The sequence below is a fragment of the Amblyomma americanum genome, chromosome 1 (assembly GCF_052857255.1).
Source record: "Amblyomma americanum isolate KBUSLIRL-KWMA chromosome 1, ASM5285725v1, whole genome shotgun sequence".
NCBI classification, from domain to species: Eukaryota; Metazoa; Arthropoda; class Arachnida; order Ixodida; family Ixodidae; genus Amblyomma; species Amblyomma americanum.
The window spans coordinates 252121514-252146513 of NC_135497.1; the positions used below are offsets into that span (position 1 = coordinate 252121514).

At 47.9% G+C, this 25000-nt stretch overlaps 1 protein-coding gene and 1 pseudogene across 2 annotated transcripts in view; one reads left to right on the top strand and one right to left on the bottom strand.

Moving 5' to 3' along the window:
* Positions 1 to 25000, top strand: part of LOC144114924 (QRFP-like peptide receptor) — a 587744-nt gene that overhangs the window by 503439 nt on the left and 59305 nt on the right. The gene's annotated exons all lie outside the window — the stretch shown is intronic.
* On the bottom strand, positions 20 to 14325 carry LOC144096601 (uncharacterized; annotated as a pseudogene). Its single transcript, XR_013306785.1, has 2 exons — positions 14182 to 14325; positions 20 to 829 (listed from the first exon to the last, which is right to left on the bottom strand). The product of XR_013306785.1 is annotated as an uncharacterized LOC144096601 (transcript).

Here is a 25000-nt window from a genome sequence, read left to right on the forward strand (position 1 = left end):
TCACTGCAGTGACCACTAACAGTTAAAATGACACCGCGTGAACTCATACGGCTGTTCTGCTACGCTGCTATAAGAAAAAGAAAAGTCGCAGTGTAAAAAATGTCCGAACGCCGGAGCTAGTCATTGTACGGCGGCAGGGGCACGTAAGCGTACTTGGACCCCGTGGGGTAGTAGTACGCGTAGTAGCGCTTTTGGTAGCGCTTCCGTAGTTGTGGTACGGGCTCAGCTTCGTCTTGTGGTGGCTACTGCCGGACCCGACGTGGTCTTCGTAGGCGAAATAGTGCGGTGGGGGGAACGGGTAGCGCCTTGCGGGAAGCGAGTAGTAGCCCCTGCGTGGATACAGCGGCGGAGGCCTCCTCCAAGGGGGGTAGCCCTGATAGCCCTTTCGCCGATGGTGGCAGCGTGGGCCATGGCAGGGCCGGCGCAGGTACGACTCTATCTTGTCGGCGATGTAGCTGGACGGGAAGTCCGGGTAGCGGGGCGGGTAGCGGCTCGGCCTGAAGGGGCCCAGGGGCCCGCCGGAGTGCCAGGGCCTCGTGCGGGGACCCGGGAATCCGAGGTCGTAGTTGGCGCGGTACGTGGCGCCGGTCAGGCTGTCGGTGGGCACGATGGCGGGCGAGAAAGGCGCTCGAGCTGCCGATGTGGGGCTTCCGAAGCCCGGCGACACCACGACACTCGTGGAGACGGTGGCCTCGCGTTTTCCCCCAGGTCGTCCTGGCTCCGCCGGGAAGCGAACCACGTCGGCGGTGAGCAACTGCGGGTTGCGCATGGTCCACGCGGCCGCGCCTCCGCCGTGCGTCGCAAGGAGAAAGGCACCGCATACCCAGGCCTGCGCAGGGGAAAAGAACGAATGCGTAAAGCGGGGTGACGTAAAGTAGCTTCAAGAATAAAGAGCTATGGTAACGCACGAGAACGAAAACGGGGTGTATGCGGTCGGAGCCAGAAAAGCAAACGTCTCGATAAAGCATGTGTGCTGGCTTCTGACAGCTGTGGTGTCAACGTTCTCCCATATTGGGCCTCGACGATAATAATAATTGGTTTTTTGGGGAAAGGAAATGGCGCAGTATCTGTCTCATATATCGTTGGACACCTGAACCGCGCCGTAAGGGAAGGGTAAAGGAGGGAGTGAAAGAAGAAAGGAAGAGAGAGGCGCCGTAGTGGAGGGCTCCGGAATAATTTCGACCACCTGGGGATCTTTAACGTGCACTGACATCGCACAGCACACGGGCGCCTTGGCGTTTTTCCTCCATAAAAACGCAGCCGCCGCGGTCGGGTTCGACGATATTTTCAGTTTTTGGTGTGTCGGGCCCACCCACGCATGCGCTGCACCTACTCTGTGTGCGTGTGTATCTGCCGTCCATTCTCTCTCCTGTCTTTTCACTTTCTTCCCTCACAGCATGGTTCAGGTGCCCACTCACGGTGAGACAGTTACCGCGCCTTTCCTTTCTTCATATCCTCCTCTTCCTCCAAGGAGGATAGGGCTGTAGATTTGACATTAAAGACATTAGGCTGCAAGAAAACGACCGGCGTATAATGACATCTGAAGTGTTTCACAAATTCGGGGATTTGGAGGGGGAGTGTGAAGGGGAGAAATAAGAAGGGAGATAAGTGCTGCAGTGCATGCTCGTGGAAACATACCCCAACCCCTTTCGGTTAATGTCCCCGTCTTTCTTTTTTTCTCCATGAAAACTATTTGCGTCTGATCGGTAACCTCGTAAATCAATTTTTCATTGGGATGAGGCCTCGTCGCATTGCTGAATGAATACAGAAAAGAAAGGGAGTGAAGTGAGTGATCACTTAAACCATGCGAGATAATGGAACCAGGTAACGAACCAAATGGCAAGCAAATCCTAGGTGACAGTGAAAAACTTAACATGCCTGAAAGACAATTCTCACGTGTTCCAATCATGTCCCCTGCAGCTGTAAACAAACTGTACCTTGCAGCACAAGTCGTCCTTCTCAACTTCATGAATGTTCTCCAAAATTTTATGGCAAAATGCTTTTCTCGAGCTCACAGTTCTTCGAATATTTATTTTTCCTCCAATTCTGTCGACGTTTTCGGGGCTTTGGATTTTAATTAATTGGTTTTTTGTGGAAAGGAAAATGGCGCAGTATCTGTCTCATATATCGTTGGACACCTGAACCGCGCCGTAAGGGAAGGGATAAGAGACGGAGTGAAAGAAGAAAGGAAGAATTAGGTGCCGTAGTGGAGGGCTCTGGGGATCTTTAACGTGCGATGTCAGTGCACGTTAAAGATCCCCAGGTGGTCGAAATTATTCCGGGCTTTGGATCCGCGCAGAGTTTGATTTTGATCAAAGCAACGAGAGGTTGTTTCGAAATGACTCGTTCGTCAACACAGTTCCACCCGCGAGGCGAGTGGGCTCCTCCGCTCTCGTGGACAGTAAAGCGACGCAGGAAGTACACTCCGTATCCTCGGTCGTGTGAAAAGTGAGACTGTGACGCTCTCCATCGGGGCTCCGCGGGCGCCCAAATGGCCTCGCACCCCGGAACGAGGCGCCGTAAGGCGCGTGACGCACATCACATTTATGCGCTGCCGCGGCGCTACAGGCGCTGCTCCTTTAGGGCGGCCTGGCCCAGCGCACGCCACCGAAGAGCACGCGCGCCAATGGAGGCCGCCAGCGAACCAACAAAAGGCGCCGCGGGCTGAGAGGGAGCGGCGCTGCCGAGACGGCGTTTGGGAATGAATGGGTCGCGGATGGCAGCCACGGTTACGACCGCGCCCGGCGCTTTTCGTCCCGTATAATGCGTGACTCGCCGGACGGATCGCGGAGGCTGCGGTGCCAACTAGCGACTGCATCCGGCGCTGTCGCCAGACTGCGGGAGGTATGTGAGTGATGGATGGCGTCTCGAGGGGCAGCCATCCGTCGGCCGTGCTGATGCCACCCGTGGCTGCTTCGGGGGTGGACTGCGCCACTGCGCCGATGCGGGACGGATCGGCTGGGCGGTACCGTTGCGATGACGCGGTAATCAGCGGCTCAAAATGTTGCCCGAGGCAAAGGGAAAGGGATGCCTAGCCAGACGGGCTTTCTACGCTTGTTTGTCCCGCCTTCAGGAGCTGAAAGGTCCGCACTGAGGCGTGGGAAAAAAAAAGGAACGGGGGGGGGGGGGGGGGGGGAGAAATTCGCCACGCGCGCACAGTATGCGTATATAGAGACCAGTGTTCGAGATGTCATCTCTTCATGCACATGATGCCAACTGAGAACTACTGGCATCATACACTGTGTCCACTAGCTGCAAAAAAAAATGTCCTGTTGAACTCTTCTTAGCAGTTATAGCCAACCAGCACGTCTCCTGCGCCTTCCATGTTGCTTACGTGAAGAACAGACATATTAGTGAGCCCGCCTACCTTGCCTAAATAGGCGGCACATTATCCTCGCTCTCTATGGCCACCAGTTGAAAGTGAACGCCACAGAAAACGCGTAGGAGAGAAGAGCTTGACAACGCTGAATCAGTTGGAGTCCCAAGCATTCACAGGGCGTCCCACAATCACAAAAGGGTTGGCAGCAAGTGCGACGTTCCTACGGCCTTCTCTGCACCATGTGAATTGGCCAATATGTGCCCCAAACTCAGCAGTGCTGGCCCTTCGACTTCTGGCTGTGGAACGATCGAAACACGCCGCGGGGGTGGTATGCGCGATTCCCCTTTCATGTGCTAAATTATATGTCGGACAAACTGGGCGTTGTGTCAACGAACGCGTCAGACATGATAGAACGATAGGAAGTGCATCGGACACGTTCCACAATGTATACCGGCCCACTGCCGCTCTTGCAAGAATGACAACGATAAAAAACTGCGAGCCACGACTTGAGGAAATCGAAATTGTAGCGAGCAGTAAGGATAGATTAGCACATGAACTATCTGAAGCATTTTTTATCAAGAAGAAAGGCGACACGTGCATCAGCACTACTTCAGCCTCCTTGCGAGCGAGTTCAGTCAGATTGTTAAAGAGCAAGCGATAAAATGATGTCTAGTCTGATGCGGTAAATGCGCATGCACTCACTGCCTTGCTTTTAAATAAATGTACGATTGGGTGTTTCATTAAACTTTGATGGAGTCAGCGCCCGTCCCGTCATGTTTTTCTGTGTGCTCGTCTCAAATAAGTAACTCTCACTTGCTCTTCTAGAAACAGTGCAACGAAAATTATAGTCCCTCAATGAGTTTAATTAAGCGAACTTTTCCTCTCCGCGTCTTTTTGCGCTGGTTAAGATGCCTCAGTTGTTTGCTGCAGAAATCGGACACTCTCGCCACCGAGTCGTTCGAAAAGCTACGCACAATTCCACGGCTGCTGGTCCACCGTTGTACCGTCGGCAGTAACCACGTTGTAGAATCTGCACTCCAAAAGGACCCACCGCGGTGGATCAGTGGTTAGGGCGCTCGACTACTGATCCGGAGTTCCCGGGTTGGGACACGACCGCGGCGGCTGGGTTTTTATGGAGGAAAAACGCTAAGGCGCCCGTGTGCTGTGCGATGTCAGTGCACGTTAAAGATCCCCAGGTGGTCGACATTATTCCGGAGCCCTCCACTGCGGCCACTCTTTCTTCCTTTCTTCTTTCACTCCCTCCCTTATCCCTTCCCATACTGCGCGGTTCAGGTGTCCAACGATATATGAGACAGATACTGCGCCATTTCCTTTCCCCAAAAACCAATTATTATTATTACTCCGAAAGGATGCCAGGCCCGCTGACTTCCTGTAATCTATGTAAAGCCGGTGCCAAGAAGAAACTTGAAAGGACACTGAGGACGAACTGAAGTTCTCATCGAGAGATTGCCACAGTCTAATTCCGAAGGGGCTACTTCCACTGAAAACTGAGGTTTTATAAGCTAGAAAAAGTCAGAAAACGAAATACAGATGTCGCCACTCGCGGCCGTTTTTGCAAGCAAACTGAGGTGGCGTCAAGATAGCTATTAGTGCATTACCATTAGGAATGTCATCGCCGCAAAAACTGGCCGGCGACCGATGTCTGAAGCCTCAACCATTGTGTGGGGTATTAAATTTTAAAAGGAGAGGAGACGCGCAGTGCATTCTCAATTCTCGGTGCACAGCTCAACCGCGCCATGAGGGAAGAGATGGCGGAGGGAATGCAAATCAATTTTGAGGAAAGAAAAGGTACAGTAACTGTCTCACTTTTCGATGTACACCTCAGCCGCGCCGTGGAGGGGAGAAAAGTGGAGAGGGTGATGGACCCTTAATGCGCTAGCATTAGTATATGGTCGTCGTGGGCGAAACCCGATGTCGTTGGCTGTTTGAAGACTCGGTGTTAGCGAGTGAAAAGTTCAGGGCCGTCACCGGAGAGTAAAAATGATGGCTACTGGACGTCTGATTTCAACTAATTGAACAATGTAAAACTAAATGAACTGTCAAATCGAAACTTAAGTTCTGTTTGGTGTAAGTGAATTCAGTTCGCGAAACAAAAACCGGCTCAGCGAGTTTGTGCTAATCTTGGTCTTGGGGGTGACCTCGGCCAAATTATAAATAAATAAACAAAATAAATATTGCCGCAAAGAAATCAGCTTCGCTGGCAACAGCACGAGAGCAGTATGCTATCGCCGCAGCCGATCACACCTCATGTTAAGCTACAACACACTGTCGCGCTGCGCATTGCACGTGTTCGTCCTTATTAACTAATACCACTATCGAAATATCGTCGCCAGACGCACCGACGACCCAGCAAAGCAAAACCGTGAGCGAACCAGGTTAAACACGTTTTTTCGCACGTCTACTCGGTTTAACTACGTAAATACCTTGCGTCTTTTTTAATTGCTCGAGAGAAAGTAAGCTAGGGAGACTGCCCTGAAGCTGATTAGCTGTCGCTGCAACTTTGGCTGGTGCCTGTTGTCGGTGGGCGCTGCCACTAATAGAGCTTAGCGTATCGAAAGAGTTATTTCGTTAATTCTTCCCCGTTTTTGGAGCTCTGACGTTGCAAGCCACATGCCACGAACAAAAGTAAAAAAACCGGAGTCCGCTTCAGCTGAAGAAACCAACTCTGATATTTAGTGTTCGTAAAAGTTTGATGATCAGAAAGCATAGCAGAGAACCTGTGTCATGTCCGGAATTAACTCCGAGATGTTTCATGCCTGTCTAACTCTGTACGCTCATAGAATAGTAAAAAGATCCGCTTAGGGACTAGCATGACCCGCTGTGCATGAGTACAGGAACGTGTAGTACCACGCTCTGTATACGACTGGCGGCGCTCCATCTGCTGCCTGACAACGCGGAAGGTTGCATAACGGCGTGATTACAGCCGTGCTTTGTAATGCGAAGATTACAGTTTCCTTAGTATACTAACTTCGCCGACTTTTCTATTTGCCTGATGGCACAAAGACATATGCGCAAAAGTGCCGACGTCAGTGCGTGGCTTTTACATATTGCTCTCGTGAGCCACTATAAAACTGGCAAATGCGGCAGAGTGAAGGCCGTTGCAAGCGTGTTTCAGCGTGGCTCGCGGATGCGAGGATTCTGAAACCGTCTCGCTGTCACTGTACGATGCGCGGCGCTGTTCGGCGCTACAGTGTCGTCTTGTAGCAGCGTTCTGGCATGGTACCAAACACTGTGAGATATATGCCGTAATCTCCGGTATACAGTCCGCGGACTATACATGTTTAAGTGTTGGTTTGGTTTATGGTTTATGGAGGTTTAACGTCCCAAAGAGACTCGGGCTGTGGCCGTAGTGAAGGGCTCCGGAAATTTTGACCACCTGGGGCTCTTTAACGTGCACTGACATAGCACAGTATACACGGCCGTCAAGCATATCGCCTCCATCGAAATTCGACCGCCGCGGCCGGAATCGAACCCGCGCCTTTCGGGTCAGCAGCCGAGCGCCATAACCACTCGGCCACCGCGGCGGCTGTTTAAATGTTGAAATTTCGCGCTTTTGCGGACTATCTGCATGGTGTTTTTTGTTGTTTTTGTTTTAAAAACTATTAGAGAGACCTCGGCGTGGTTTGTGCATGTTGATTGCACAGCAAGGTGGATATTCTATAAATGGTACAGCTCATTAATTAGACGAATAATAAACAAAAATTAACTGTAATAAATTTTGTTGTTTTTCTTTAATTTAAAAAGGCAAGGTTGTATTGCGAAATTGAAGGCTGTCAACATCAAAGGTAAGGCCAATTTTTAAAGTATCTTAATCGGCAATGAGGTTTAAAATATCCAACGTCAAAAGTACGCATCGGTAAGCTCTTGTGTTGGTTTTTCCGCATTGCGTCTTTATAAAACTGCGCCGCTCTCATTTCTGTATGCATCAAATCCAGGTGCCGCTTGACTATTTGATGAAGTAGACGTTAACATGATCTCGTGTCGATACCACGCGCAAAGTCATTTCATTAATATGCAACGCGATAAAGCCCACTCAGCGATCTTTCAAATACGTACTTTTGACGTTACAACTTTCGAAACACATTGACGATAAAAATACTTAAAAATAGGCTCACCGTCGATGTTCACTGCCTTCAATTTCGCAGTAGTATGTCGTCCCTTAAAATTAAAAACAAAAAGTTGATTGCTTAATTTTAGTTAATTATTCGTCTGCTGCTCTATAGCGTGCATAACGTCCCTTTGCTGTACAATCCACCTGAATATACCGCACCGATTAATCTCTCGCAAGTTTTAAAATAAATGCCTTCAAAAGTATACGGACGATACATTCTTTTTTTTACTATCACGGATATTCTAGTGCGAGGTTTTGTGATACAGGCGGCATGCGTGCACAAAGATTTTTATGCGCTGGTTGCATACCCGCTCCTGAGGACTGTGTATCGGATGCGGCCAATCTAGTAAAGCAAATTTTTATTGAGCACAAATTTAGTCCTGCGAACTATAATACCAAAAATGAGGGTACTTCACGTGGTATGTAATATATTAAAGAAAGTATTACGGTATTCGAGATATATATGTTTTTTTTTATGACGAAGACATCTGTTGAAACAAAAAAGCATATAGCAGAGAAAATAGTCCGAGTTTGACATTTCTACCATGAAATTAAGAGCATGAGTAAATAGCTCGTCTGCAATGAACATATCTCCTAATATTTGCTGTTGCAAGTTTCTTCTTATAGGATGGGGATTTTTATATTGTTCTGGATGTTCGTTAGCAAGCGAGCACTCGTTGCGGTGGCTCAGGGGCTACTGCGACCTGCGGTGGTTCAGATATCGAACCCGCTACCATGGGCCACTGAGCACGAGGTAGGGGGCTCAAACCCAGCCTCGGCGACTTGGCTTCAATGTAGACGGAAACGCCAATATCTTGTGTCCTGATATTTCGGTGCACGATAAAGAATACCACGTGGTCGAAACTAATCTGCGATACCAAGTTTAATTTAAGCTGCCTCAGGAGGCGTAATAATTTCTCAGAATTTCTGAAGAGATACAAGCCTTGCCTACGCTGCCGTGTGAGGAGCAATCCAGCAATTCCTGCTTGTTCACAGAGCATGAAAGAGTCAGCGTATATAGAGTCGAATGGGCGTGCTTTACTGCCGAAAAAGCACGACCAATACCGTAACGGCCACGTTCGCTTTACTTCCAACCACTCAACGTAGAGGACGAGCCATAGCTGAAACCTAATAAGTGCCCGATTCTCGCAGCACTTCGTCATCCTCCGAGTTTCCTTCACTTCCACTTCGGCAGGAAACTGCGGGCGGCAGCCAAGTAAATCGGTCTTTCGAGCGCGACTAACGTACCTCCTACGGCTATAGGCGCACAGTGTCCGGAGCTGCCGCACGTTATACCCGCTACTGGGCAATTTTTGCCCATCCGGCTCATCAGGACACAGTGCCACGGCGGCAGGAAAAGCCGTAGCACCGCATGAGCCCAGGAGAAGGCCCGAGGCACACTTCAAGTGCGGTCGCTGGAGCGCCCCAGAGCGCCAACCAGTGCTGCTCTCTCTGTGCCGGCCCGTTCTATACTTGGCCCCGGCATCTTGACCTTCTTCCCCCTTTTGTCATTGGTCGCTCGCGGGCCACTTGAGACGACAGGCTAGCCCTGCGGCCGCTCTAATGGCGCGCTGAGTAAAAGGAAAGGACAAAATCGTGGACGCGCACTGCCCTGCAGAGAAAATGCGTTGAAGTGCGACAGCATTGCGAGATAATATGGAACTATGTGCTGTAGGTTTCAACAGGAAGCGATGTGGGAAGAAACAGTTCCCTTCCTACTTCAGCGAAGCAAGCGTATCTCGCGTTAATTTCCCGGCGTTTTTTCCTTTCTTTGTAGCGAAGCAAACGCAGCTGCCATACATGTCCAACATTCTTGGACAAAAATTTTGAATTTTGAAAAATTTAAGGTACTGTACTGGAAATATTGAATGTAATGGTGCACTCTTCCGGTGTGTAGCAAAATCTTTTTTTTAAGCCTTTTCCATCGCTCGCAGGGAGCAGTTAAGACAGCCATAGCAAACCAATGGCATAGGAAACAAACGCTATAGAAAACCAATAGAAAACCAAACGATAGCAAAATCGTTAGTAGGAAAAAAATGCAAGCCTGTCGAAAAGAGATCTCAGGATATATTGATCGTTACAGTGAAATCTTAAAATATATGAAAAAACTGCGTTCATAAACTTTCTCGTTCAAAAACGCCTTTGTCCATAATTGCTGGGTATGTAACGGAAACATAAGCGCACAAGAAGTCGGGCACAAGAGAGAGACACAGGACACTGCGCTAACTTCCAAGTGAATTTTATTGACGACGCGGAAACACATACATACTGAGGCGCGTTTAACAGAACAAACAGGGGAAGAACTCAACGCATGCGCAAGCCATTTTCATACCCCCCCTCCCCATTTCCGTAGACAGGCTCTCGAAATTGTGTAGCATGACCAACCCTTTTCCCACCAGCTCAAAGAGGGGCAAGGGAACTTCTTGTTTGGCTAGTTGGTAATTTATCATTGTAATTTAAAGGCGCCAAAAACTACGCACACACACACATACGCACAATAGAAGAGAACAAGACAGAGCGACACTCACAACTGTTTTTCTTAGAAAAACCACACACACACACGCGCGCACACACGCACACACACACACACACACACACACACACACGCACACACACACACGCACACACACACACACACACACACACACACACACACACACACACACACACACACACACACACACACACACACACACACACACACACACACACATACAGTCAGCCAGTGCCTACAGTGATCAAAGAGGTGTGAAAAGAGACATCGGAACAAGTATGTGGAGTGCACTGAAGGGGTGGTATATCGAATTCCATTGGCTCGTGGTCGGGTAGGGTATACATAGAGCAGACTGGCAGATGCCTAAATGGAAGACTAAGGGAACACAAGCGTAATGCGGCACAACCAAGAAATGGTCACCTGCCAGAGCACAGACATAAGTGTCCCAACAAAACACGCTAGCCATTGTTCAGCGAGTGCATAGTTGAAGCCAAGAGCAAGGACGATTACATACGTGAGATAATACAAGCACGCATTATTCGCAAGAAGGCGGCCGAGAGCGTCAGTACGCGGATAAGGCAATAGCCTTCTCTGATGGAAATGGCTCGCGCATGCGTTGAGTTCTTCCTTTCTCGGTATGCGTGGTCAAACTTGCCTCAGTATACATATGCTCCCGTCACCTTACCTCCTGCATCGCTGCCACCTTACCTTGACCCTCCCACTCTGAACCACCCTCACACAATACCTGTGACAATGCCTCAACACTAGGCAGCACCCCACATACCCAACACACCCTCTTCCTCATGTGAGGACGGTCTGCGAGTTGCTCAACCAGCTGGACATGCATGGCTAGTGGACAGAGCTCTCCGTGAAGCCAGGCCTGTGGACGCCTGGACAAGTAGCAGCCCACCCTTGAGGACACTGTGTACTTTTTGCTTAAAAATAAAGTTGTAACCACCACCATTACCCTATCATTCCGTGTCGTCAATGAAATCCAGCTCCAAGTTAACGCTGTGTCCTGTTCATTTTCGCTCTCAGCGCAACACGAACGGGACGCAAGACGAAGGACTAGCACAAACAGGCGCTGACTATCAACTGGTTTTTTATTGAAGAACGAAAAGCGTATAAATACAAACACTGAACTACTTATCAATCAACAAAAGTTATAAGAACACGCGCAGCCTGTTCCGACATAACAATAAATTAACACGCGAGGTAATGGAAGCTTTTTATATTTACCACAACGGCACAAAATGTATCAGCAGCCCTTCCATAACGTTATCCGAGAGGAAATTGAGCTATCTGACCTCCCACGTGCCTTCCAGATAACTTTTGTTGATTGATAAGTAGTTCACTGTTTGTATTTATACGCTTTTCGTTCTTTAATAAAAAACCAATTGATAGTCAGCGCCTGTTTACGCTAGTCCTTCGTCTTGTGTCCCGTTCGTGTTGCGCTGAGAGCGAAAATGAACACTTACCAACTCGCCCAAATTTCCGCCTTGCTGTGTCCTGTTTCTCTCTCATGAACCGTTTTTTTGTGTTTGCATTTTCATCGACATGAGCAACCAATTAGCCTAGGAAACAGCCTTGTTGAACAGGTGGCACTCGTAGTATGTGTTCTTATCTTTTCTGCGTTTCTCGTAAAGTATTCTGCGTGTATCCATAGCAGGGTCATGAAAACTACGATAAACAGCCATGCTAGAGAGGCGCGAGCGGAGTGGAGCCGAAAATGATAGCTGCACGAGCCCCGAGGGTGCCATAGCGGAGCCACACTCGTTGCCTCAGCAGCGCCGGAGGTCGCGTCACATTAGATCAACGCTCAGCATCGCGTCGTGCTCTTCCTCCCCGAAATGGGGAGCCGTGACTACGTCGCTGCGAGCCTTCTATAGGCTCACAACCTGCGCACGTGCTCATAAGCTTGCAGCAATTTGCGGTTATCCGCACCCAGAATGAAACACGACGCTGGTTCTTCACAAGCTGCGGCTGTTGACGCTTGCGACGACTGGCCTGCGATGCTTCGTCGCGCCTTGGGAGACGACGTGGCCGTCGCCGGCGTCCAACCCGTGGCGCAAGGTCGTAGAGCAGTGTTCAGTTGAAAGAGGAGGGAAATGAGCGACTTTTTGCAAAATGTGCCCTTCCTTCGTCTCTGAAGTTTTAAAGCGACCGCATTAGAAGTCCCGTTCACGTGAAAAGCCGGCGCCCGTCCATGTCACGAAAAGCTGGTGGCCCAGCGGCCATGGTGCGCAGGTGGAAACCTGCCCGCCAATGCAGGTGGCAATGAGATTAAATCAGATAAATTCAATGCAATTGACACCTGCCCACATTGACAGTGCGCATCAGGTCTTGAGACAGACGGCCTCCCGAAGAACTGTCTGTGCAAAAGTAGGCCTTACAGGAGCTCGGGAAGAACAACCTGCCGGGACAGTGGCGCATCGCTTAAACGCTGCACTAATGCGCCAGTCTAGTGATGTGAGGACAACCCGCGATCCATGAATCTATGAAAGAGAAGGAGCACTTGCGGCGGAAGGGATCTCTGATGCTATCGCACTCTACTCTTAAGGTTAGGTTAAGCATCGTCCATTTTTTTTCTTTCCTTTCAGAATAATTGTAGGTTGCAGGAAGGCACAGTTTTTGTCAGAACTATACGAGACACTATATAGCTTTGCTCTACGCCTCTTAGCTTAGAAGTTCCATGCAAAAGCCTCTTGACTAAACAGCCCTTCGTCAATAGGGACAGCATGTCGCTCCACCGGCCGTTGGACACTTCTTTAAAAGCAGTACCTGAGAAGGCCGTGCGCGTTGCGTGAGCGTTGCAAGTGGTGCGTTTAGCAGAGCTAAGGGTGGCATCGATCAGAAAGAGTAATTTGAATGAAACGTAGTCAGTTAGCTGACGCCCTGGATTATGTACAAGCACGCGCTTTGCTGTTTTCTGAGAAGATGGAGTAACAATCTTCACTTATCATGCACCAAGCTATCGGCACGAATCAGTCACTTCACGGGCATGCATGGTCCTTCGTTGCGAGCGCCAAGTGGCGCGCGTGCGACTACGGATTCACGTATCGTCAGGGATCATCGTGGTGCGATGCAACCTGGTAATATTTACTCTCTCAGCTCAGAAAGCACGAAATTCGCGCGCTGAGGAGCAGCAGACATGGCGACAGTTACCTGCATACGAACAAGTCTCGAATTGCGTCTCTGTCAATGAATGCAATGCCAAATGCCGACCACGGACGTGTCCGCTGTTCATTTCAGTTCTACAAAATGTCACAGAAAAGAACGTGCACTGATGTCCCTGCGGAATCGCAAGGAGTTCAATGCGCTTTCCTTCTGCACCATAACTGACAAGGTAACAAGCTATTAGCAACGATGGGAACAAACAAGCAAATGCAATGGCTCCTTGACGCTTCTTGCAACTTTCCGTGCCTTACTAAACCGAGGACGTTATTCGAGCCAGCGCATTGCTGAAATGAGGAAAAAAGAAAGGTGCTTTGACATGTCTGTCTACAGTTATTTTCTAGTTTTCACAAAACCACCTAGCACATCTTAGTACTTTAGTGCCTATTAGGTTCACGCACTTCGACTTATCTGCGAATGCTTCCTAAAAGCTCTCGTTGACGTGATCGCTCCTGCCGAGCATAAACACCGGCGCTGAGATTACTGCACTGATTTTCATAAGTAGTAACGGGTATCAACATCACCGCAATGCTGGAGTTTCTTGGGTAGTAAATTGAGCTGCACATGAAAACTGGGCACCCTATAAAGCGATCCGTTCCTTAATAACGAAGGTTTAGTCACTCAGTAGAGTAGTGCTGCCATAGAAGTGAGGATTTAACCCAGCTAATAAAGAAATACTTCTTCAACCGGCAACATTTTTCGTACTGCAACATCATAATCGGATTTCTAGCGCAATGCACTTCAGTTTGAGAGAGAAGGCAGAAGGAAATGTTCATGCTGCACGATGAATATCACACTGGCACCTTAATACAATGCTGCAATGAATGAAAGTACATAAATCACCTTCTCAAATATAATGGGCCCCGCATAAAGCAAAAGCACTGCTCTTTGCTGAGCAAACAGCTTCTGGAACCCCAACTTCGTAGACAGTATAACGGCACTGCAGATCGCTCTTCGCGTAAGTCCTCAAATAAAGAATACGGGAGAACACCTTGAAGTCGCGCTCCTCGATGCTGCTCAGCGTCAATTCGATGAAAACAAAAAGGCACTACGGGCGCTCACCAGAAGCCAGCTCCGGTCCGAGGTCCGACGGCATCCCATGTTGCAAGTTGCCTGCCCGAGGGCCGCTCGGCAATTAGCAAGAGTCGGGCGTGGTGTCGCTCTTCAAAGGGGGCGGTCCGCGAGCCCGGAAAGCTCAGATTTCTGTTCGCGGCATATCACTCGCGCGGCTTCCGACACCTCGAGACGCGGAAGCCGATTGGCGCGGCCGCAGCTTGTACTGGGCCACAAAAGGGCGCCGCTGTTGTCTAGATAGCCGCGTACCGCGCGTCACTTTGCGCCATCCCAGGGGCCGCGGCGCGCTTTATAATCTCGGCCACCGAGGAGGGCCCAGCGGCGGCGAAGAATGGAGTCACGGTCCAGGGGAAATCCGGATCCCCCCTCGGAACGCGTGCCAAGTGCAAGGCCCGCACCGTGCCGTCCGCGAGGAAAGCGACGCCGTGCGATAACCGGGTCGTCCCGTTCTGGTGCGGCGGCCGCGATGGCCCAGCGCGGCGGCGGCGGCGTGCTGAGCGCAGCAGAGCCTGCAGAATGGCGTGCCATCGGGGCCCATTCGTGATGGCCCGGGATGCGTGCGCGGGGGCGTCGTCGGCACCGCCAAGCGTGCCGCCGCATTTCGGGTCCGCGGGGAGGAGCGTCGACCCTGAATAAAGCTTGCCCGCTCGAGCCCAAACGGCATCGAAATGCAATCCGGCCGACCGACGCACTCTTCTCCTTCGCGTGCCCCTGGGGAGCGGAGTGGCGTGAAAACCGTGCGGTCATCGTGTTGCCGGCGCACGCCGGGGCGTCGTGGGAAGACGCGGTGTGCTGCGCTGGCCATTCTGTTGCGCGCTTTTCACCCCTTTGACGCTAAACGTCAAAGCTCACTGCGCGTTCGCTTTGGCAAGGTGTTCCGCTTCTTCTTTCCTGGTCTGCTTTTAGTTTTCTCCCTAGCTCTTACAACAACAACAAAAAATAGAGGAGCCAAGATTATCGGTCAAAGAGGAGCCCTAATGGTACCTTGTGGCTGCTTTTTTGGCATTCCTTGAGCCCATCTCATCTTTTTGATTGTTTAGTTCTTTATATAAAAAATGGGGCTGGCATCTGCACCCGGTCATGTCAGAGCACCCTGTCACGGTCGGCACTACTTGCGACTCAAGAACATCAAGACAAGTCTTCTCAGCTCTAAATATATGACAGTCACCAACCAAACGCTACAGTTCTTACAAGCTGTTGTAAAATTTCACAAAACACGTCCGTCCGCTGGGCATGCAAAATTATGAATGGGCCATCATCTTGAGCAAGCGCTGCTTGCAGAAGTAAGTATTTACAATCTCGTTTTTTTTTTCCAGGTTTTTACCAACCATCTATCGAAATTATTGTATACTTTCCGGGCTACTTCTTTTTTAACCTTCTTCACTAGTCCAGTTTTCAAGGCCCACTTTTTTGTGGACACGTTGTTCAGTCCTTACCCCTTCCCGTCCTTTTCTCTACCATCTCTGCCACTTCCCTGCATACCTCAATTGCCCCGAATCGTCTGCTCGTCTACAGCATTCCCTTTTCTCCTCCCCCGTTGCAATCCAGTGTCCCCATTATCCATACCCCTCTCTTCCGACATGGCACGCCTGGCTACCATCTGGCGGACGAATCGGTCTTGGTCTGACTACTAGCGCCGGACATCCTCGACGTTTAGTGCTACATCGCAATAACATTTTTTCTCTCTCTCACCCCCTCAGTAACGTGGCAGAAATGTTCCTCCTCTAGTTCGCAAAACGGACGGCGATAATGTCTGCGGTGCTCATCATTTCACGTGTGAGTTCTTTTCGCTCGCAGGCAATGCATAGATACATATTAGTGAACGCTTTCGTCACGAACGGTTCATAGTATACAGATACACCTTGTGCATAGCAGAGTAGCAATTTTATTTTCAACCGCATTTCCACAAAAGCGCTGAACTGGAAACTGTTTTAGCGCTTTGCGCATTTCCAGTTTATGTATTGAGGCTCCCCACTGTTGAGGAATTCAGCCACTCTGCCTGATTTTCGCGGCGGTTTCACTACACATTCATAGCGCAAAAGTAGTTTCCAGCATGGCATTATCTAGCGCTGACTTAATGGCTGCCGTGGGACTGTTTCCTCGCCTTTGTATTTAGCCTGCGCTTTTTCGATAGTGCCAACCGCTTATTTTTTTCTCTGAGCAAGTTACGCTGTTATTTTATCCAGTTACAATGCCGATTATACGCTACGCCGAAACTCCGCGCAGCTTTAAAATGCCGTCAGAGGCCATCAACGTGTGAGTCTAAACTTCGGCACTGCCTTTCACAGAAAACTCAAGGCGATGGACCCGCTTTGACCAAGGCAGCATTTGTCTTTTGTAACCAACGCTTCTTTCGTTTCTGACCATATTCGGGCATAAAAAATTATCACGCCGAGGAGTTGCTCGCGCACGCGTGATCAGTACAGGCCGGGGTTTCTGGTTGCTTCTGAAGAACGTGTGCATGCGAGATTGAGAATTGTACCGCACGGAAAAATGCTTCGCTTTTCTTTTTCGTGATATATGACTGTCAAACTGAACCATCCACGCCCGCTGCATTCAAGTTTCTTTCGGTGCTGGTCAGGGTTCTCAAACTGTCACAGCGCTTGTGAAGGTTATCGCTTACTTGCCAACAGAAACGGGGTGGGAATTATTTCCTGCTAGGACGATCACTTGCTTCCGCCTAGTATTGACGAGAGTAGAATAGGGAAGTTAAAGGCCGATGCCTGAACTGAAGTTGGGTTGTTCCCGCATCCTTGCAGAAATGAACATTATTGAGCCACTTTAATCTGCTTACGTTGAGACAGAAGTGACCGCCTTCAAATCTCTATAGACGCCGGTGGCGTCGCCTTGAATATCACCAAGATTTTTATCAGCGAGCTGCGAGCCTGTGGCGCTAAAGCTTTAAGCAGCATCATGATGGTGGCATTTCTGCGTGTGTATGAACCGAACTCACACGCACGCACACACGGAAATAGGAAGGCAAGCGTTTACTCCTGCTAGCACGAACGCCTGTGCGCGCGTGCGTCTCCTCCCATCTCCAAGGGTTGAGAATTATATAAGGAGGTCCCACAATTGCGGACACCGGACGTACTCTCCTGATATAAACCACGATATAAACTCAGTGCCAAACTTTTTCACGCAAATAGACAAGCAGAATTACACCCACGCCTCGCATGAAAGCAAGGAAAAACGCTTGCGGATAGCGTCTTTTTCTAGAAAAGACTGACCGCCAGGCCTCCGGAAAACCTAAAAAAATACGCCATGCGCAGTAACAGATCTCCACTAGGTTCATTTTTCACGTTCTTCGCACCCTGGCGTACCCGCTCTGTCAGCCTGAACACGCGCGCCCATCTGCATGCACGGATATCCACGCCAGTGAATTAGTGTCTCCGGTTGCCCACTCTTCTTATCCGGGGTGCCGTTTGCAAGCAGCGTGCCTCCCGAGCTGCACAAGTTTTTACGGCCAGCTAGGGGGCAACTTATTTCAATCTATTGTTACCCCGTTTACAGGCTCGTTCTACAACACCCTGAGAAGCAGCTATTAGTGCCAATCTTGACGAGAATTTTCCTTTCACGCTGTGCCTTCGTTGCTCGCGGGGCCACTGACCCCGGCCGCATTGGGGCAGCGCAGCGGACGCCTTCGGCCTGCGCTGGCAGTGACAGGGCGAGGGCTGCTCCTTGGCACGTCGCACGGCTCGTTCGCGCAACCGGGCTAATTAACGGCTGCGCGCGGGAAGGCGCCATCCGAGAGCTCGTACGGTGGGCACGTGGTCAGCTAGGAAAGTAAACACCTACGCCGACACCAGAGATGCGCCGAAGTACAGAAAATTGGGACGTTCTGCGCACATTCTGTTCGCGCACGTTAAGCTCATTCCCCGTGAAATCAACGGAAGGCGCGGGTCGCTGCCCTGCCGCTGAAAGTAGGCCGCTGTCGCTGCTTTAAGGAGGCCTAGCGCCGGTCGTGCGATGCCAGACTTCGTGGGCGGGATCGCCGGTAAAGTATGATTAATTAAATGCTTTTAGATCAGTTTCGACAAAGCTTGTAGCAAGTTTGCCGAGCCCTCTGCCTGGCAGGCGGGCTCTGACGTCCCAGTCTCTGTCTGTGTTCTCTTGCGTCTTAACTTGAGTGTTGGGCTTAGACGTGCAATTCTCAAAGAGGTCTTTAAAATCCGCCCTTTATTGGATGTCGCGTTCCGATGCGAACTGGAATAGGAGTTCTGCTCGAAATGGTTTCAGCTCACCTAGAAGTTCAATTTCTTTCTTTTTCTTCTCATTTAGGGATAAATTATTTTTTTATTTCGTTTTTGCTACGCACTTACTCTTCGAGTCCTTTTCCCCTACAAAACAGGCTAAGTGAAGCTTTTAAGGATGTATGTCATGGTTTCCGACTTGAAAGGCGCCGGGAAGGGTAAGTGGATATCACAGACTTCTACCATTTCAGTGCCTTGATACGGTAGCTCCCTGTAAACAGAATAGCATAAATTTTCTGATAGATTAGTCTTTGTTGGCTGCGGAAAATTATTCGCATGCCGCAGTAATTACCAGTGTCCACGATTTGATTGGTCTGTTCAACAAGTCTGGCATACATTAGTATCACTGCACTGAAAATCCGCCAGCAAATGTATTGATCGCTTTCTGCTGGCATAAAATATCGCTAATCATTAAATTACTGTGCGGAAACTGTGCGAGAGCCCTCTTATGCTACCTATGGCATCAAGACTGCCAGAACCGAGACCCTCGTTAAGCTATTAGCAGACAAGGCAAATGAAATGAGGGGCTCGTTTGACAAACATATTAAGGAAGCGAACAATCACCGAAACTAAGGTGCAGAGGGGAATGTTTCTATTTTTTTAATATCTAGTGCCAGTCAATTAGTTTTTCTTAAAGAAAATTACTTATAAAGCAGCAGAAAAAACAACCATGCCGCCGGTGGGATCCGAACCCACGACCTCCGAATATCGCGTCCGGTGCTCTTACCAACTGAGCTACGGCGACGGCTGTCCAATCTGCTGCTTTCGTGGGTATTTATGTTTTGCGTGTAAGCGAACCTTGAGAGCGTTCACCAGCGCCACCCTCGTCCATAGCGGTGGACGTAGCACGTCCTGTAATACCGCAAGTGTGACGTAGAATGTCATCTAGAACGTCATATATATATATATATATATATATATATATATATATATATATATATATATATATATATATATATATATATATATATATATATATATATATATATATATATATATATATATATATATATATATATATATATATATATATATATATATATATATATATATATATATATATATATATATATATATATATATATATATATATATATATATATATATATATATATATATATATATATATATATATATATATATATATATATATATATATATATATATATATATATATATATATATATATATATATGGCAACGCGCGGAGGAATGTAACCTCGACTGAGCAAGTCACAAATGCCGGGGGAAGGGGAGACGGCACGGGCACCCTCATCAAACAGGCAGCATGCGCTGGAAACGAGCCGAATATGATGACGGAAATGTCGAACGAGTGAACTTCTGCGCCATTTAACAGCAAACGAAGTGTATAACACTACGCAAATTTCCATTCGCGTGATCCATCCGCGATCGTGCGCGACGAGATCGTTTTAATGTGGACAGTTATCAGGCGACGAGCGTGCGAGGCACTCGCTTTCGTGCTTGGTTGGATTCCGCTGCAAATCGGGTGCGTTGGGCGGCGGAAACCAGGGCAACGGCCCGAATTCGTTCAGCGTGGAGCGGGCAGCGTGGAGCGGGCAGCTTGGAAAAGCATGAGTCGCTTCTCTGCGCTCTAATATTCATGCGTTTCCGGGGCGACAGTCGTGGCGCGTCGTCCTGTTCCAAACCAGCACTGCGTTCGACACACTGAAGACAACGTCCCGGCACCACATTGTCATTGGCGTCGAATGGCCCATCTCGAAATAATGAGCAGTAGGCCCAATCGTAGCAGCTGTGGATGAGGCAGCAAAGCAGCCGTTTCGTAATAGATGGCGTCTCGCTACAAAGTCTGAGAAATGCTAACTCTTCATTTTAATCGAAGCTAAGATAACAGAGCCCTGTCCCGTAATATATATACAGAATGAAATTTATAAAATGCCCCTTCACCGCATCATCCAAAGAGGGGAGACGACTTCTCCATTAAATACCAGAGAAATTTGTTATAGGCTACCTTCGGAGAAAATACGACAGACCTTCGATATCCATTCATCTTTGAGCGCATGGTGTAATTATTACGGCTGTTTCGACGGCCGGGAACGTGTGCAGAAAGGCAATGCACTTGCACGAGTGGCTAACGCATTACTAAACCAGTGCGACGACATGAACGACAACTGAGGGGCGCGGATGGAACAGCGAAGTGAGCAGTGGCTCCGCCCATGCAGGGTGGCGCCCTTGTAGACCCCCCCCCCCCTTTCCCCTCTACCACGCAAATGACAGTTGTGCCGCTGTCCTAATCACACTAATCGCGTTCCTCTTATGTTTTACTTCCAGTCCTATCCCTCAATGCGGATGAACCTTCCAGAAGCCTATGTTTTCTGCTAGCAATTCCCCATGAAATGGGATTTTATTCAATCCGAAATTGCGATGCATACGATGGAATTGAGCGCAGGAGCTGTTTAGTATATTTTACTGAAGTGAAGTAGACGCAGCTATTCTGTGCGCTGGCGGTTGCGTTTTGCATCTCACTGCGATCATTCATATAACGCGTCTATAGATGCTGCTCAGGTCAAGAATTCCAGCGTAGTTCCATAACCGCGCCTGTAGCGATTTAGAAAACTTCTGTTCCTGTTGCATGGTAATAAAACGCTCTCCCGGAGTAGGTCTCGGGCAACGGCGCCGGTAGGGTGCAATGAGACATAAGCTCAGAGTTTGCAAATAACAATTCGTCCTAACTGCGCCCACCAGTAATGACCTCTTTTAACGCAATAGCGATAGGGAGCCCGTGTTGCAGAAAAGCGTGTCGGTCGTGAGAGAAAAATCAATGAAAAATCCCCAGAGAAGCGACCTAGATGGCAGGTGAGTGACCTGCCACCAGACTGTGAGCAAACTGCCCATCGCGGCAGGTGGCAGTTATATTAATGACTGGTCGCGAGAGGCTGCCCTGGGCCTGACAAACCCCACCGATGGCAGCACCTGCCATCGCAGGGCGGTGGCGCATCGCTTAACCGCTGCACCACTGTGCCGGGAGAGTTGTGAGGACTTCTAGGGATTTATACGTCAAAAGTAGAGGAGGACCAATTCCGCATATATGGGCATTAACCTATTAACGCTATCGCGTCATACCGTAAAGGCGGAGCTTAAGTGTTCCCTCCAATTTTTTTTTGGTCTGAATGGCCCCTCAGAAGATAGATCAACACTGCGTGATAGTTACGTTGAACATAGTTAATGTGCGCACTTATTAGAGAGGCTTGGGAAAAATAATGACCACTCTTTTGCAACAGCTCTACGTGTCCAACATTCTTGGACACAAAATTTGAATATTAGAAAATTGTGAGGTACTGTTATGGAAATATCGAAGATAATGGTCCATTTTTCTGACGTGTAGCAAAATATTGCTTTTAGAGTATTTCCATCGCTCGCAGGGAGCAGTTAAGATCGCTTAGAAAACCAATGAGAACGCTTTGACAATCGCAAAAACTTATTAGCAAAAGAATGCAAGCCTTTCGAGGGGAGATGTGTCGATATATTCATTGTTATTGTGAAATCTTACGATATATAAAATTGCGTTCATAAACTATTTCTCGTTCAAAAATGATTTTGTCATGAATGGTTGGGTGTGTCTTTGATAAGCGTGTCTTGAGCCTCTGAAACCTCTGCAGGTAACAGATACAGATACAGATAAGTTTATTTCCAGATTCAACTGGAGGGTTTTCTGGCTAAAAGCTGCATGGGCAGCTTGACGGGGTCCAGGAAACCCCTACAAGCTGTAGCACACGAACGGTACAAGCAATTTTCAAAACTCGTGACACATACAGTAGTATAATATTTAAAAAAAAAACACTCGACACATATATACACTGACTCGAATAATGTTTAAAAAAAATTAGAACACTAAAATGGCCATACATATGTTGAAAAAAAATATTGAAAACATTAGCACTCAAGCAAAACTTTCAACAATCAACAAGTGGAGGCATAGAATGGTATTTGAACAAAATATTTCCGCAGCTCAGCTTTTGTATATTCCGTTGTATGTTGATAAGTGTTTAAAACATGGGTCAGATTATAAGACAACATTTGTAATTCATAGTTGGTGCGAAAGCGGGGTATGTTCCATGAGCTCGCCCTTCTTGTATGTATGTTAGCACCACGCGTGTCTAAATATGGTAAGGTGGAGTAAAAACTGACGATAGATGCCGTGGAAGAATACATTTTCTGCAATAACTTAAAATTATACAAAAGATCAAAGCGGACAATGTTATGAGCTTGGAAGGCGTATTTCGTAGTGGTCATGATATCTATACCGGCGATTATTCGAACAATTTTCTTTTGCAATACCAGAAGCTTATTTATGTTATTTTTAGTCATTGTGGCCCATACTAAGCTACAGTAGTTAAGGTGAGAGAAAAATAATGCATAATAAATTTTTAATTTACATTTTAAAGGTAAAGTTTCACGGCATCGCGAAAGGGCTCCGCAGACTGACGATAGTTTTTTGCAGAGGTGTTCGACGTGGGCATCCCAGTTTAAATGACACGAAAAATAGACTCCAAGGATTTTGTGCTCTTCAACAATTTCTGTTTGTTGATTTTCAAAGTATACCATGCAATTCGGTGTTGTCGGTTTGTTTCTTGCGCGAAATATTATAGCCTTGGACTTTTTAGGGTTTATCTCTAATTTATTCATCATTTACCACCTAGATAATGTATTGAGTATATCATTACATTTTACAACTAAATCGTTAAGGTTAGGGCCTGAAATAAGTATTGTACTATCATCTGCGTATATTACAAAATCAATGGAAGGATCTATGCCAACAATATCATTTATGTATGCATTAAACAAAAGCGGTCCCAGTATGCTCCTATTGCTTCGCCATCATACGGGCTAGTGGAACACGGAGAGCGCAAACTGTGGGAAGCGCGAGCATAAGAACTTCTTTAGGGTCGCTAATTATAGCAGAAAGGTGGGCGAGTTGATGACTGAAATTTTGCAACGCTGCGCCATCGTAAAGAGCGGACACGGACACGTAGATGAATAGTGTAGACAGGACAGTCGCTAGACCGCGACAATGAACAACAGGCAATCCCCGTGGAAATTCTTCGGATTTACTACTTCAGCTGCGAAAAAGTGAAAAAGAGAGGGTCTGTAGTGTACCAGGGCTTGAATTTGACCAACCTGAGTAAAAGCACCTGTTTCTGCCAAGACCCATAAAAGGAGTAACATTTCGAGCCACGCATCTTGACGGAAAGTGACTCCTGGATGGGACAAGTCTTCAGATTTCTGCAGAAGCACCTCAATTTGCTACATGTTAACGATATTTATCTTATACGCAACTCAGCGGACGTTGTAAGCTGTTTTGCAGGCAAGGAACGAGCTTCTGGAGACCTCTTTTGCATTTTCTGTGCATGCAGCGCATTTATTTTTTGCTTTTCCACAACCAGAATCACAAAGTGTAGTCAAAGATTTTTTCGACAAAATTGGAGCAGTTACTTTTCAAAGCTATATTGGTTAATCTTATTGACAACTGCTTAGAATAGCTCTAATTTTATCTTGCCTGGGCATTTGTTTTTTATTTACGGACTGATTTATTGACAGAAATATGTAAGGAGAGGTTGGTGCCTCACAGCGGCGCCGGATGTTGCTTTTCTGCATACGCGGACAAATCATATTTGTTCATTTCAATGAAGGGCCTATGTTTACAAAACAAAGCTGTATACCAGCTGTATCAGGGAAGACTAAAAAAATTTCAATAAAGAGGTCTTTTTGAGGGGTAAATATGGCTTTTGCGTTTTAGTATACCCAGTATTGGCATGCAGACACCGGAAAGCTCGTGAATTGGCTTAAGTATTAAGCTGGTTAACTAATTTCTGATAACTTTTCAACTATTACCGATAGGCAGCTGGTTGCAAATAGAGATAAGTAGCCGGTTAATAGCAATAGTCATATCAGTTTTTAGAATTTGTAAAACGCGCTTACCCTCGCCGCTGTGGGTCGACAAAATTTGGCTGCCTCGTGCAAAAATACATGCGCTTTCGAAAGCATGCAGGCAGAGCAACCCCTCCAGTGCACATAACTAGTCGAGAAAGCCGAATTTTGTCGAGCCACAGCGCCGCGGGTAATCGTGTTTTCGAAAATCTAAAAACTGATATTGCTGTTACTAACAACCGGCTACAAATCTCCGATTGCCACTATAGGCGCTAACACTAGTAGTTATAAAGTTAATCATTAAAAATTTGTTAACCAGCTTACTACTTAAGACAATTCACCGGTTTTCTGACGTCCGCCAACACCGGTAATACTATGCAGCAAAAGGCATATTTTTACCCCAAAAAGCCTTTTTTTTTAATTTTGAAAGTGTTCGCTGTAATACCCTGCATATAGGCTCCTCTCTTGTGCGTGTTTAACTGACGTATTCTGACGTTTTGTGACGAGCGCATCTGAGACTACCTCGATGCTTCTGCAGAAGATAAGGTGTCGAGATACGTTTAAAAAAAACTGCTATTCTCCGTCTGCTAGACCTTCTTTAAGCATCCCTCCTTTTTTACACTGGTGCAGTGCTCGTCGCGGTGTACATGC